We start from the raw sequence: 15,007 nt of genomic DNA, 5'->3' as shown, positions 1-15,007 counted from the left end.
GTCAGTGTAGTCCGTTTTTATATATTCAAGAACATCTTAAGTATACTCTTAATGCGTTTTTAACAAATCACAGAGCCGTATTAGCCTTTGGAGACAACACTTGAAGTGATTTTGAAATAAGAATCTACTATAAATACCGGCCTACGACGAAATCGTAAACACTTACGACTTTCTACTCTGACCCTGCGTTGATTGGCCGCAGGATAGAAAATTTCTAGACGTTTGGAAACTTTGCTATTCTGTGACCAATCAACGAGCCTGAAAAATTTGTTATACGACAAATTAGCGAGTGGATTGGCCGCAGGACAGAAAAGTTCTCGAGTATCTAGAAATGTTTTAGCTTGTGGCCAATCAACGCGCTTAAAAACTTGGTTGTACGACAAACGCAAGTACCCTTTGACTCGCGATCGTGCACCGCGCGCGGATGACGCTCCGCGAGCTCGCGCGCTTCTCAACCTTGCTGACTAATCGAACGCAAGGTCGCGGCGAATGTACATACGCAGCGCGCGCGCGGAGCTGTCGCGCTTTCGCCGCGAGCGGGCGGCACCTACGGGAGCACGCACTCCTCGAGGACTACGTCGTCCTCTTTTTCTTTTCTTTCCCGGCAGGAAATCTCCTCTCCCGTCGCCGTCACGGTCGCGGCGCGCGCGTAAGCGCGGTATTTATAGGCGCTCGCGTCGACGTCGGGCTGCCACGCGACGTGTTCACCCTGTTGTTACGCGATTCACGCGACGCCTCGGCACCGTCTCTCCGGGCGGTTATGTCGGTGCTCGATCACGATCGACGGAGGCGCGAGCGCGTAGCCTACATCTTCCACGAAGGAATTTGCGCGACGTCACTTCTCCCTCTCTCTCTTTCTCACTCACTCACTCGCTCAATCGCTCGCTCGCTCGCTCGCTCACTCCTGTTCTCGGTCCGTCTCGCCACCGTGATTCGCGAATTTACGCCCGTGACGCTCGCTCCTGAGTCAATGATCGAAATTTCACGGGTGCGACGCAACTGAGCGGGGCGGATCGCGAGGGGAAGCGGCGCCGAGCAAGGTGTCAAGCGTGCGAGCAGGCATGGACACAGCGTGGACACGGGATTGTCCGCGCACAGCTGGCTCGCGTCCGAGGCGCGCGCGGCTCGGCCGCTCGCGCGACGGCGACGCGCGGGCGGTCGGCGTCGCGCGGCACCTCGCCCGCGGCCACGCCGTGCCCGGCGAAACGACGAGGAAACACGACCGAGTACTCACCCACATGCGAGCTGCCGCGACCGCCGCACTGTTTACGTTGTCCAGCGTCCGCCATGTTGCGCCGCCGCGTCGCGTCACTTCCGCCGTTGCGCGCCGCGCGCCGCTCGCAGTCCCGCGGCGAACTTCGCTCATCTGTCGCGCGCGCGCGCGCGCCCGACTGTCGTCGCGCGCTCTCTTCTCGCGATTTAGGGAATGCGTGCGCCGAGTCTCCGCAGATGCGTGTATTCCCCGTTTATTTAGGCGAATCGACGAGGCGTCTCCAAGTATCCTTGCCCGGGGATTCGAGGTAAACGAAACACTGCTATCAAGCGAGCGGATTTGCCGCCGGATAAGTACGCAGATATTCTTCACGCGCGCGTTTTAATGTCCCGCCTGAAAAAATTGCGAAGCTCGGCTCGAGACAGAATTGATTCATTTCACCACGAGCAAGTTGCTCGAGAGTAGCGACCATGGCCCTTTCGCGACTATCGGAGGACGCAAGTCCGTCCCGCTTGCCTTTTACGCCAGCCTGGAATGCCGGCGCCCTATCGGGTAGAGAAATTAGCGGAAATGCATTCTGCGGCGGTTAGAAGCGTCGCCATTTCTTCGACGAGTCGCGATTACGAACGGCGTGGACGACAATCGCGCTTGAATTACCCGATCGTCGCGTACCGCACGTCCGCCATGTTGGCGTGGCGCGGCGCGTCCAATCCGCGTCGCGGACGGGTTCGAATCTCTCGCGGCAGCGTTCACGCGGCAACCCAGTCTCGCGCGCGCGTCCGCTCGCCGAGTCCACGAGAATCCGCGGCGCGGCGAGTCCACAGCATCCCCAAGACTGGGTATTCGCAGTCAGATTCGCGGTGAAGGAAACGCGGTTAGTATCAATCGAACGGGTGACTAGTCGCTGGACAAACACGCGGCTCGTCCCGTCCTCGTCGTCTCCACGGCTGTTACTTCGGATCGTCGCCGACGTCGGCGAAAGAGGCACAAGTCGGTCGCGGGGAACTTCGGTCCTGCAAATTGAATCTACGCGTCGGCGTGGTTTCAACGTAAGATTCGTTTTCAGTTCCCGCACCGGCGAGCTAGCGCGGTGAGCTAGAACGAGAAAATATATTCCCGTCTCGCTCTAATTTATTGCACTAGTTCACCAGTGCAGCAACAGAAAGCAAACCTATATCTAGTCGGTCCACTCTGTTATTCGTTTCGTTTCGCGTCGATCCTCTCTGCGCATCCGACATTGCTCTGGGCAGTCTATACATTATACGTCTATGGTAACGTGTGCACGCACACGCGTCGCTGGATCCTGCCCGGGTGTATGGCGGGATATCACGTGATCGGGAGCGCAAAGATCGTTGGGGCCGGCGGAGAGTGGACCCACTAGTTGTACTATGATCGCAATTCGAACCGTAGTAAGTGAAACGATCGGCGAAGCTCGGTAGAGGCTCGGCGGAGCCGCGCAATTCTTCACGAGAGGCCGTTAGAGCGAGCGCGTCTCCGCCCCATCGACGTTGCGTGCAATCGAGAAAGATCTGGAAAGGCGCATTCGCGGGCGTGGGAGAAAGTTTCGAGGAGCTTCTCTCCCGACGAGGCTTTTACGTATCGAGCCGCCTCCCCCTGGCGTCACCCGGGCGGGGAGACTCGCCGCCTCGCCGCGAGATGGCGACACGGCTCACGCGCGCGTCCGCGCGCCCGAGCGCGCTCGATAGTGCGGTCTAGGTACTTTCGCGCACGGGAGTCTGGTGAGCACGGGTATACCCCATGGTGGAACGTGGATGCTGTGCGCGGCGGTTCGTGTCCCGTACACGCGCGAGGTACGCACGAGACGACGCGCGAGACGGCCGTGGTTGACGACGCCGACGACGGCGACGTGTGCGCGCCGTGGAACTCGCGAGTGACAGCCGCTCGTTTCGGCCGGGACGATATACGGCGGCCCGTGTTGCGCCGTGCGCGACGCAGCAGCAGCAGCGGCGGCGGCGGCGGCAGCAGCGGCAGCCAGTCCTCCGCTGGAATGGTCGACGCGCTGGTAAACAAACCTCGGAGGTGGGACCGCGAGTAGCGACGAGGGAAAGGAGCGCGAGAGGACCGACGTCGTCGCCGGGAGGGGTGACAGCGTGGCGAGGATCGAGCGAGGAGGCAGCGCAGTGTTTTCTTCGCGGCGACGCGACGCGGTAAGAACGCAGTCTTCGAAATTCAAACGGCGATCGCCGGGGGACCGAGCGAGGCGAACGGGAGAAAGGGAGAGGATACGCCGCCGATCTCGCGTCGCGTGTGTGTGGTGTGGTGTGTGTGTGCCGTGCCGTGCCGTGCGGTGAGGAGAAAGAAAAACGAACGCGCGCGTGACGCGCAGCGGCGGACTCGTCCTGGTCGGCGGCAGCCGCGAGAACCCGGCCGTTCCGACGACGCGACCTCGCACGTGGACCGAGCGCGGAGGCCCTTTAAATCGCCCGGGGCGCGCCCCCACTACGACGCGCGCGTCTAACGGGAGCCCCCCTCCGGCCGTTTAAATCCCACGAGGCCGATCCACCGGCCGCCTACCGGTTCTCCACGTTTGTTAAAGGGCCGCGGCGGTTTCTCGCCTATCCGCCCTGCGGAGATCGCGAGCTCCCCGCGCGGGGATTCACGGCGCGACGTTTGACCGTTTGTTTTTTGGCAGCGATCACCGAGGCGGTGGCTCCCCTCGCTCGCGCACCCCCGTCCTCCGCCCGGCCTCGCCTCGGGAAGCGAACCGTTACGTAACGCACGCCGAGAGAAGCCACCGACCACTGGACCCCTTGCCCCGTCCGGCTCGGAATGCGGGATTCCTTCGCAGTTTTCGGCGAGACGCGTTTGGCCTCGTGAGTATCCCCGCACAAGCCTTTGTTTTTCCCCTCTCCCGGCCCGTCGCCGGCGCCGGCGCCGGCGGCGCGGGATTATCCCCGTCGCGGCTTCTACCGCGCGAGATTAATCCTCCAATACCGCGGGGCGCACGCGCTCGTTTTTACGCCGCTTCGGACGGGATGTTTTGCGCGACGAGTATTTATTGCTCTCTCCGTCGCGCCAAAAGCACGTTCCTTTTTTCTTTTTTTAATTTATGACAATGGAATTGAAATTAATGAAACTCGCGGACCCGTTCGTTGTTGCTATTTCGAGTTGCGACTAGAGACGTTTCAAACGCAAAACGTTCTCTCGACGCTCCGCGACTACGCGCCCGGTATCGAGAATTAATTTCGCCCGGGGTCGGGAGAAGTTGTTTAATTAATAATTTAACGGCGCAAATGAGTAAACGATCGACTACGAGACCCCGTGTTCGAATACGGGAATTTTTCTGAATGAAGGAGATGGCGCACGCCTCTTTTTATCAAGAGACAATCTGAGATACAATTTTAAATGCGACTCGTCCAACGAACGCTATTTTTACGAGGAACCTGAAATCATTTCCGCTGCTACGAACAATTCGAGCGTTTCGAACACGCATGGACGCGTCATACGGAAATTTGCATAAACTCGCCGCACATGTACGCGAAACTGCGGAGCAGCTATGACGCGCCGAGATATTGAAATATTAAGATTCAATCGACGGCTCATTTTCTCGGGCGGACGTCATAAAGCGGCTGTTAACGAGTTCGCGATTGTCGGCGCTGACGTTGCTTTTGACCGACGAAATTCCGGTAAAACGAGCGAAATTCTACGCGCGTCTTCGCCGCGGAAACTCGTTTCCGGGGAAGCGCGAATATCGAACAATCGCCGTGTGTGATAGCCGATATCTCTTCTCGCTCGTCGTCGGCTCGCTTTTTGCCTTGAGCAACACGCGCGTAACGAGGATAAAAACCGAAAAGTTAATACCACGCGCGCGCGCACTTTGACGCCCGTATCGTTCAAGGAAAACGCGATAAAAACCCGAGATGCGTATACGAGAGCAAAAGTTCGCGGTAATTTTATGTTTAGCTGCGCTCGCGTTCGCTAACGATCCCTTCCTTCCCTCGCGTCGCATACAATTACGCACTTTTTTTTCTTATTCGTATTATTATGCAAACGTGCGAATTATTAAGTACTTTCGATCTTGGTTTTTTTTCTTAGTTCAGAGACGTAAATAGAAACGAGCTTGACCCTTCTGCTCCGTTTTTATACAGTTCCGGTCAAAATTATATCACCTTCAGGTTTGCAGGGGGTCGAATCTTACAATACAGTGCACCTGCAGAAAAAATTTCCGGATCCAGTGCTGTTACACTTGAATGTATCATAAAATAGGATCGATATAGCGCCAATCATATTTATATAGACAATATTTAGAATCGTGTTTTGTCGAATATCGTGATGCCAACTTCGTGCGTTGTAAGATAGAGGGAAAATTTATTCTAAACGCAAGAATATATAATATAAACCTACATTTATATAAGTTACTCTTGTCTCGATATAGTAAGTCGATCTATTTTAATTCGATAGAGGAAAATAAGAATTATTGATTTTATTTTGATATTGTCTTTTATACTAAATGCGTCAGGAATATTTTTTGTCTCGGTAACAGAAATCCTTTCTGAGAGTGTGAAAATGATAAAAGTGAACGGCTTTGTCTCTTTCCAAGCAGGCAGTTAGGAAGAGACAAAGCTGTTCACTTTTAACATTGTCACACTGTAGCGTAAGATACAGAATTGACCCCCCCGAGCATAACTTTCGTCAAAGTGCATCGAATGTGCTAAAAATTTTACAGCAGACACCTGATAACAGGTGCATCTTGTACAGCGATGGACAGAATAGTTGCGACATCTTTTTTTTAATCAGTTTAGGAACGTGCAGTTAGATTCAGGGTTACGTTCTAAACCTTCTTCTCCGAGAAACATTTAACTCGATTCCGAAACCGTTTTGAGCGTTTCCGATCTTCTCTCGGGTAGAATTTTCCTCAGAGAACATCTTTTGGAAACTAAATTTAAACGCGTGTTCTTAAACTTATTTGATAAAAAGGATTGCAACCATTTTGTCCATCACTGTACGCTAGGAATCACTGATGCCCTCCCATATGCATTTAGGCACATGTAGAACACATATACGTTTTCTCAGGGTTGGGAAGTAACTTGTTACTTGTAATGAAGTTACAGTTACTTTTTTTTTGGTAACTAACTTAACTTCCTTACTTTCTCTTCATCTGTAACTGTAACTTAACTCAGTTACATTTTGCGATAACTAGAAACTAATTTAATAGTTACATTAAGAGTTACTTTATATATATTTTAAACCTCCATAGATCGCATTAGGCCTTGCAGAGATCTATAAAAATCAATCAATCAAATGCAGATTTGATATTTTTATTTTCATTGCAAGAAAGTAACTGCAAAGTAACGATTCGTTATTTTTTGAGTAACTGTAACGCGTTACTTTTCAGAATTGGTAACTTGTAACTGTAACTAGTTACATTTTTAGCAAAAAAAAACTGTAACTGTAACCAGATACTTTTATAAAGTAACTTTCCCAACTCTACATTTCTATGAATGCAAAATGTATAAGTGCGTTGGTATGTGCTCAAATTCATGTGGGAAGGCACCGGTGATTCCTAGTGTACACGGAGGGTAATGAAATTTGACAAAATATACTATGATTTTCTAATTTTTCATTCGTGCACTTTAAAACTAGTTACGCTCAAAAGAATCGAAAGCTGATATAATTTTGGCCGGCCAAAATCTGGCCATTCTCAAGTTAAGGGAACGCTGAACTGATTCTGCACCTTTTGCACCTAGAGCTGTCACAGTACATGGAAACGTTTGTGTAATATACAATTTGTATAGCTTATGTGTACAGCTCGAAAGTGTCCCGCTATTCGGACTAATTCAGAAAGCAGCGTTGAAACTAAATTTCGAAGTTTAATAAGAAATCTATTTAACACTTGAACACGAGAGGGAAACCGCTGACCAAAATCTTATACACCGATACCCACTAATGCCCAGTGGGCATTACTTTATCTTATTATCTCATTTCATCTTATTTATCTTATTTTATCTCTTTTTATCTTATTTTATCTTTGTAATGCCCCAGCAAGGCCTAATGCCCAAACTAATGCCCAAAAAATACTATTGATGCCTATGTAATGTCCAATAATGCCGCAGATCTGTACACCACAATGCCCTCAGCGGTTTACCCCTCGCTTGAACAGGTGCGTGTATAGAAAACCTATAATTTATTTAAGTAAATAGATTTCTCGTTAGGCTTATAAACTTAGTAACGCCATAATACCGTGCTGTTCTCTAATTTAGTCAAAGTGGTGTAATCGTGGGACAACGTGGCATTTCAATGAAGTTTATGAGAGTTTTTGAAATTTTGCCATACATTCTACTTACAATAGACATTTTACTGGTAGAATATATGGTAAAATAAAAAAAAAACTCTCATACAGCTGTTCAAAATGCCACGTTGTCTCACGACTACATAATTTTCAGGGTAAATTTTAAGAGAAAATTCTCTCCATGCATAACAAATTTTGTATTACACAAATGTGTCCATGAATTGGTAGCTCTAGGTGCAAAAGCTATAGAGAGAGAATTTTCTCTTAAAATTTATTCTGAAAATCACGTGACCGTGGGGCAACATGGCATTTTGAACAACTTTCTGAAAGTTTTTCGAAATTTTACCATACGTCTTTCTAGTAAAATGTACACTAGGTATAATTATTAGTGAAATGTATGGTAAAATTAAAAAAAACTCATAAAATTCTCCGAAATGCCGCGTTGTCACACGATTATATAATTTTCAGGATCAATTTTAAAAGAAAATTCTCTCTGTGAATAAATAAAGCGAGTCATCTCCGCGAGAAAGCACTTCCGAATTATTTATCCTCCGTTCAGGAACGCAGCCCGAGAATTGTATCATTAACGATTCTTGATGAACGACGATGAGCGTAATGTTCGTTTCTTTTTTAAATAAAACAGTTTCACGTATCACGGGAAATTTATTTCACGTTTTACATCGCTCTCCTATCGCGTTTCTTTCGTGCCGCGACTATAATGGTAACGTGATTTTTCATTCACAGCATTCATGACATGTGCACTCCGCAATTACGGTTACGATTAGTTCATCGACGAGATGTTCAACATATTGCATGAATAATATTCTAATTATGCGCCGAGATAAGTCGATCTTAGGTCATTTTCGTCGCGAATCGCTCGACCGACGCGACCACGTTTTTGCGACGTACGTTTTTCTTTATCTTCTCTCACGAGCGCTGCAATTATTATCGAACGTCTTTAATGCCACGTGGACAAAGAGACGTCGATGTCGTCGCAGACGCGGTGCCTTGTATCGTCGTTTTTAACCACGATCGCATTTGAGATCCACGAGATCTCGCGAGATGCCAAATGTCGTGTCTAATAGGTTTTCGTTGCCAAGGAGCCGCGGCCAGCTGCGGGGTATCAATTTATTAATCCGACTTCTCCCTGACAAACCCGAGTGTGCTCGATTCGCGTGTTCTTCCCGGCGATAGTCAACTAATTTCGCAGCATGGCATTTTCTAGTCGCCCGAGACACTCAACTACACACTACGCGGGTATTAATAGATCGTATCGGTAAATTACTCGGCAATCGAGCGCCATTGAACCTTCGACAATCGTCGGCCGGATACGTTTGAGATATAAACGCCAATCGATCCCTTCGGCGCTGGCTCGCGCGGGGTAACCGATTCGTAAGTTATTGCGCTGATATTTCCCCTCCGTGGCTATTTATAGCCAGAGATATTTGTTTATATTTGTCCTATAAAATACGACGCGGATGGTGAAAGCTCTATCGGCAGTCGACGCACGATGCATGGTCGTAATGAAAAGCCGTGTGCCATTAGTCCGCGTGTCGCGGCCGGAAATGGATGGCTGTTTTTTCTTCCACCTTTACCCTTGCCCCCCGTCCCCCCCCCGCGCGCGAAAATCGCGTGACATTGCCGCGCCGCGACCCGTCACGTGCACGCGCGGCATTTCTGATATCGCCCGCCCGACCGACTGCATGCAAAACGCCCGCCATTCTCGTTCTCCCGACGTGCATTTCGCGGCGAACGAACGCCGTGAGATCCGATTGAACGCGTGCCACGTGTAATGTATCATCTTTCCGTTACGTTCTCGCCCTGAAATTTGCGCTCCGCGCGCGCCGTACTGCATCCGCGGATATTGATTCAGTCTTCCGGGGGCGGACGTGTATATCGCGGGCGGAGAGAAGTGAATCTTGTCTAAATAATTTCCGAGATGTTTGGCGAGGCGAAATTGATAGCGCGTTAAGACATTAGATACGTTGCGCGATGCGATAGCGGGGCGAAATCAGTTCTTCTCAGCGAAGCCTCTAATCTTACGCGAAACTTGGAACAAACAACCGTTTTCTCCAAGCGTAAAATCGTTGCTCTTGTCATTCCGTTTCGCGTGTGGTAGATTCCCACAAACGGAGCGTGAACCGTAATTTCAAGTTTCGTCCTTGGCTCTCCTCACCCCCTTCTCTCTCCCCCTCCCTCCCCCTCTGCCTGTCTGTCTCTCTGTCTGTCTGGCTGTCTGTCTGCTTCTCTGTCTCTCTCTATCTGTCTTTCTGTCTCAGTCTGTCTGCCTTCCTGTCTCTGCCTCTATCTGTCTGTCTGTCTGCCGTGCTGTCTGTGTCTCTGTCTGTCTGTCTGCCTTTCTGTCCTTGTCTCTGTCTGTTTGTCTGTTTGTCTCTGTCCCTCCCCTCCCGCCTGTCTGCCTCTCACTCTCTCTCTCGTCCACTAGTCTTAAACCGAAAACGTGGAGCTGGCCAACTCGCGCGGGCAGAAAATCGAAGTATCGGCGCGGTCCAAGCTGGCGGCGTGTAATTACTCGCGCGCTTAATTACTCCGCCGGTGGTTTTTAACGGCGTGCACGTTCGCTTTTTATTCGCGAAACTCGGAAAAAGAGAATTCTTGGCGCATCCAGCAGCGTTCCCGCGCACCCCACGGCCCTTTCACTTACGAACTCATCAATCTCGCCGGTTGGTTTTCCGACGCGCGGCCGCGATCCCTCATTTCCAACGCATCGTCTCTTATTCCCTCGCCCCCTCGGCCAACTTCGCTCGCGTTACGTAAGCTCGCATTATCATATCTCACGTATGTCGCGCCGTATCTCGCGTTACCGCAGAAAATTCATTGACACTTGTCGGTAAACACAGTCATTTTTTATATACTTGGCGTACGACGCGCACGCGTTTTAAGCTTGTAAAATATTAAGGCAATTTCGTCGCAATTTTTACACAATTTTTTAACAGTGCAATATTCAGCGCGCAGACCACAGAGTATAAATTTCCTGTATAATTTTTTTAATACCAATATGAATAGACTTATATTTTAGCTTGAGTGGATATTTTAGCTACGAGCTGGCCTAATAAATTAACAATCGCGGAAAAAGCACGGATAAATTGTATACATGCCTCTCCGCGGAAATGATTCTATCATAATCAATTTAAATGTTAATCAAAATTCATGGCTTTACGCAGCATTTTATAAACATTTTTAAGGATTCACAGAAATGTCGGATTTCGATGAAATCTCATGTTTGCTATATAATACGTGCGTGCAAATTCTGCTCAACGTTTTGCTATTACGTCATGTGGTTTCCACCGAGTGCACGTGCCGTGCGCATATATAAACCCAGGTTAATAACGTTACCGACTTCGCGAGCCGTCGTAGTTAAATATTTTTGTTCATTGACCACTAACGGCGGACGTTAATGTTGATTCCGATATTATTTGCGAGCGTTACAGATTTCCTGTTTTTCGCCATAATTAGTTTATCTTTTCATACAATATTCCCGTTATTTATTAATACCTTATCTTTGCCGGACGCGCTAAACAGACCCCGAAGTTTGAAATTACACGCTTTAACGCAAATAAATGTATTAATCAATGCACTCGAGTGTTTCCAAATGCGCGTTATTTAATCTCGACACGCGTAAGAACGTGTGCGCACCTGCGTGTCGTGTATTTTTATATGCGCATCGATCGGGCTGTTAACTCGCAATTAATGTCGCACGTCTGTACCTACCTGCCGTACAATTTTCGGCATTCCCCGGGAGACTTTAATTTTGCGGTGACGGTGCTCGCGTCGTATTTCCTTCGCTTCGTGCATGATTAACTTTCCACGCGCATACATATTCAAGCGCCACGCGTCCGTACGCACACGCATAGACGCTCTTTTTCCGATTACATTGGATTAAGAATTTTTACTTTTACATTTTCGCCCGAGGGGGAAATCGCTGACCAAAATCTTGTACACCAACGCCCACCAATGCCCAGTGGGCATTACTTTATCTTATTTATCTTGTTTTATCTTACTTTATCTTTATAATGCAAGACCTAATGCCCAAACTAATGCCCCAAAAATGCCTAGTAATGCCCAGTAATGCCGCAAATCTGTACACCATAATGCCCTCAGCGGTTTCCCCCTCGGGTCGAGCAGTGTGGAAAGCTAAAAGGACTATCCGGCGATCTCGAATCCTTCCGTAAACACACGTCTCGCATTTGTTAGAGTCGAATCCATAAATTTCTTCCTTTAGTCGCGCGTCCAACAAACAAACGATATAGCAGCGGCGTATAAATATACCGCGTTGTCGTGTGCGTCTTGGAGAAATTACATTAATATTGCACGTCGCGCCGCGCCGCGCATTCGGGATTTTATCGGATGCTATATATTTATAACCGGCCGCCTCGCTTCCTCCGCGAGGTAATTGGATGTCTATAGCTCGGTAAAACTCCGCGGTCCATTCGTAAATCGATATATTTCGCGCCTGTGACAGGTGCCGGCTCGTCTGCGTAAATTTGTCACGTCCGCGCGTGCGAAGCTCCAAAAATAAGTCCCCCCCCCCCCGCTCCCGCCGGCCTGTCCGCTTATATCGTAACCCTTTGACTCGATACTATCGCGTTTCTTTAATTAGAGCCATCCCTGCCGAGATCAAAGTGCACGAATCATCTTTCATTACTCGTGTATTTCTCTAACGCCGTTTCACTGTATTACTGTTTTTCGAATGTGCTCAACGTTTGTCATCGGGGACTAATCTTATCGTTTGAACTTAATTTGCCACAAAATCATTGCGAGGGACGTACATATACTTTATCTAAATGGAATGTCTTGCGACAAAGCATTTTCCTTCGACAATCGCTATCTATATGTACGAGACAGTTGTCACACAGTCGTTCAGACGAGAGATAGCTCTACCATTTAGTGCCACTTAGCATCTAGTAAAAATTAATGACGCGAGATAACTTATTATTGTACCTCTCAGCCACGTAAGGTGTATTAGTCATACAGCATTGTCTGCTTTCCTCACGCGATTACCAATGCTCTTATCCCGTTGAAAATATTGACGTACAATTGTCCATAATCAGGCTGATAAGTCCGACAGTCGCGTTATGGCGAATGACGTAAGAGGCGTTATCGGTCGGCAAATTTTCCGCGTCCTCAGCGACGTCGGGGCGGCTATTTGCAAAATCTGCTGTCGGCTGTAGATCCCGCATCGAGTTTCCGCTCCGCGTAGGCGATTCGAATAAAGGACCCTGACCGCAGAATGCCAACTATATCCGCGTGTGCAAATCCCGAGCGCGGGAGAAACGTTACGAGTATGATTGCGTTCGCTGGCGAGTTCGCGTATTTGCCGCGAACCTACGCAAATGCATACGCAAACGTTCCGTAATTTCAGGTCAGTTATCGTTTTCATCGGTTCCAATTTAATTACAATGGAAGGTTCCGTTACGGAATACCGTCGTTAACGTACGACGGTGGCCTCGTGCACTGCACATCCAAGTGTGTTACTCTTACACACGTGTGTACGTGCGCAATTTGGTACAAGTGCATTTTACACGCTTCTTTCCGTTTAAAATCGCAACGTAAAAAGTTTATTTTTAAACGGCAAGAAATGTGTGAATGACGTTTGTCAGGTCACGTGTTATCAAATTACACATACACACGGAGAGAATTTTTTCTTAAAAATCCTGAAGATCATGTAATCGTCAGACAACGTGACATTTTGAACAACTTTATGAAAGTTTTTCGAAATTTTACCACACATTCTACTAGTAAAATGTATGGTAAAATTTGAAACAACTCTCATAAAATTCTTCAAAATGTCATGAATTGTTTCACAATTATGACTTTTGGGATAAATTTTAAGAGAAACTTTGACCTCTCCGCCGGACTTCGATCTACACGCGACTACACAGAGGGATTTTTTTCTTAAAATCTATCTTGAAAATCGTGTAATCGTAGGACAACGTGGCATTTTGAACTCTGTGAGACTTTTTGAAAGTTTATCACACATTCTATTAGTAAATTGTATGGTAAAATTTGAAACAACTCTCATAAAATTCTTCAAGATGTCATGCTGTCTCACAATTATGACTTTCAGGATAAATTTTAAGAGAAACTTCAGTCTCTCCGCCGGTTTTCGATCTACACGCGACTACACAGAGAGAATTTTCTCTCAAAGTTTAGTTGAAAATTGTAATCGTAAAACAACATGGCACTTCGGAGAGTTTTATGAGAGCTGTTTCAAATTTTACCATACATTTTACTGGTAGAATGTGTGGTAAAATCTCACGAAACCCTCATGAAGTTGTTCGAAATGCCAAGTTGTCCCACGATTACGATTTTCACGGTAAATTTTAAGAGAAAATTCCCTCCGTGAATGTATATAAAAGTGACGCACTGAGATTTGCAGTGTATACACGCGCCCAAAATACGATCGTTCGTACGACAAACAACGCGCAAAATGCAGTCCATCGTCTTTTTCAAATTGAATTTTGTTTCGACAATACGAGGACAATGAGGCGCATAAATGATATTGTACAATATTAATGTGATCACGCGCCAACGTAACGTAACGTTCCCCGTGTGCTCGTGTCATTTTTAAATTAAAATCCGCTTTACTAAATATTAATAATGAGTATAATAATATTAATAAAGAGTATAAATAATATTACGCGATATTAATGTATTATCGGTAATGTGCGTATCCACGTGCACGATAGCGGATAAAAACCAGATTAACTCGCTGGCTTTTCATCGTTACGCCGGTGAACGTATGCCGTTTCACGCACCGCTACGTTGTGTGCCCGTATACCGACCGTAATAGTACAACGTTTAAAATCAGTTATTATCGGCGAGTAAACGTGGCGGCAACATTTAACGCTTAATTATTTTACCGCGGCGCGCAATGTGGCGTGTCAATGCGAAAATGCCCGTCGTTTCTCTACGTTTTCGTACGACGTAAAAAGACTCGAGTGCACCACGTGAAAGCGCGATGGAAAAGTCGACGTCGAATTTCGTGCGACTCTGCCCAGCATCGACATTACGTCTTGCACGAGCTCGATATACACTTTTGTTTTTATCCAGTCTGAAAAATACCGGGAGTAAATTCGTCACGCAAATATCGTCCGACGAGGCCATCGGTTTCCTTTCTAATCTCTAATCGATTCTCCGCGCACGCCGATTGACGAAGAAATTATCTTAATCCGTGCAAGCTACAATCGGGCTCCGACAACGCACGCGCGACGCTTTCTCGCGTACGAAATTAGTGTTACCGAATTTTTTTTGGTAATTTTTCACTTTCGGTTCGGTCCACAGAGCGACAGGCAGAGTCGAGCGCATCGCACGCGGGAAAAGTAATGTGTATCATGCGGCAGGTTCACGCTCCGACGGGGCGACGCGGATGCCAAGTAATTGCAATTAAAATTTGTTTCGCGAAATTGTTTAGCCGCGCCTACGTCGCGCGCGGGCGGCGGGAGCTTTTATCCCACGCTTGTTTCGCCTTTATCGCAACCCCTCCTCCTCCCCCCCGGCGAATCGAAAGTTGCCATTAGGAC

At 48.0% G+C, this 15,007-nt stretch overlaps 1 protein-coding gene across 1 annotated transcript in view; it reads right to left on the bottom strand.

The window, feature by feature from the left end:
* LOC105564618 (atlastin) overlaps positions 1 to 1,323 on the bottom strand; it is a 23,269-nt gene extending 21,946 nt beyond the window's left edge. The window contains exon 1 of the transcript XR_001009142.1: positions 1,235 to 1,323. The gene's annotated coding sequence lies outside the window, so the exon portion shown is untranslated. The remainder of the gene's footprint in view (positions 1 to 1,234) is intronic.
* Positions 1,324 to 15,007: the final 13,684 nt, after the last annotated feature.

This window comes from Vollenhovia emeryi, unplaced genomic scaffold (assembly GCF_000949405.1).
Source record: "Vollenhovia emeryi isolate VEMERY1.0 unplaced genomic scaffold, V.emery_V1.0 DF939161.1, whole genome shotgun sequence".
In the NCBI taxonomy this organism is placed as follows: domain Eukaryota; kingdom Metazoa; phylum Arthropoda; class Insecta; order Hymenoptera; family Formicidae; genus Vollenhovia; species Vollenhovia emeryi.
Note: the sequence above shows the minus strand (reverse complement) of the source record. Positions and strands in the feature narration are given on the sequence as shown.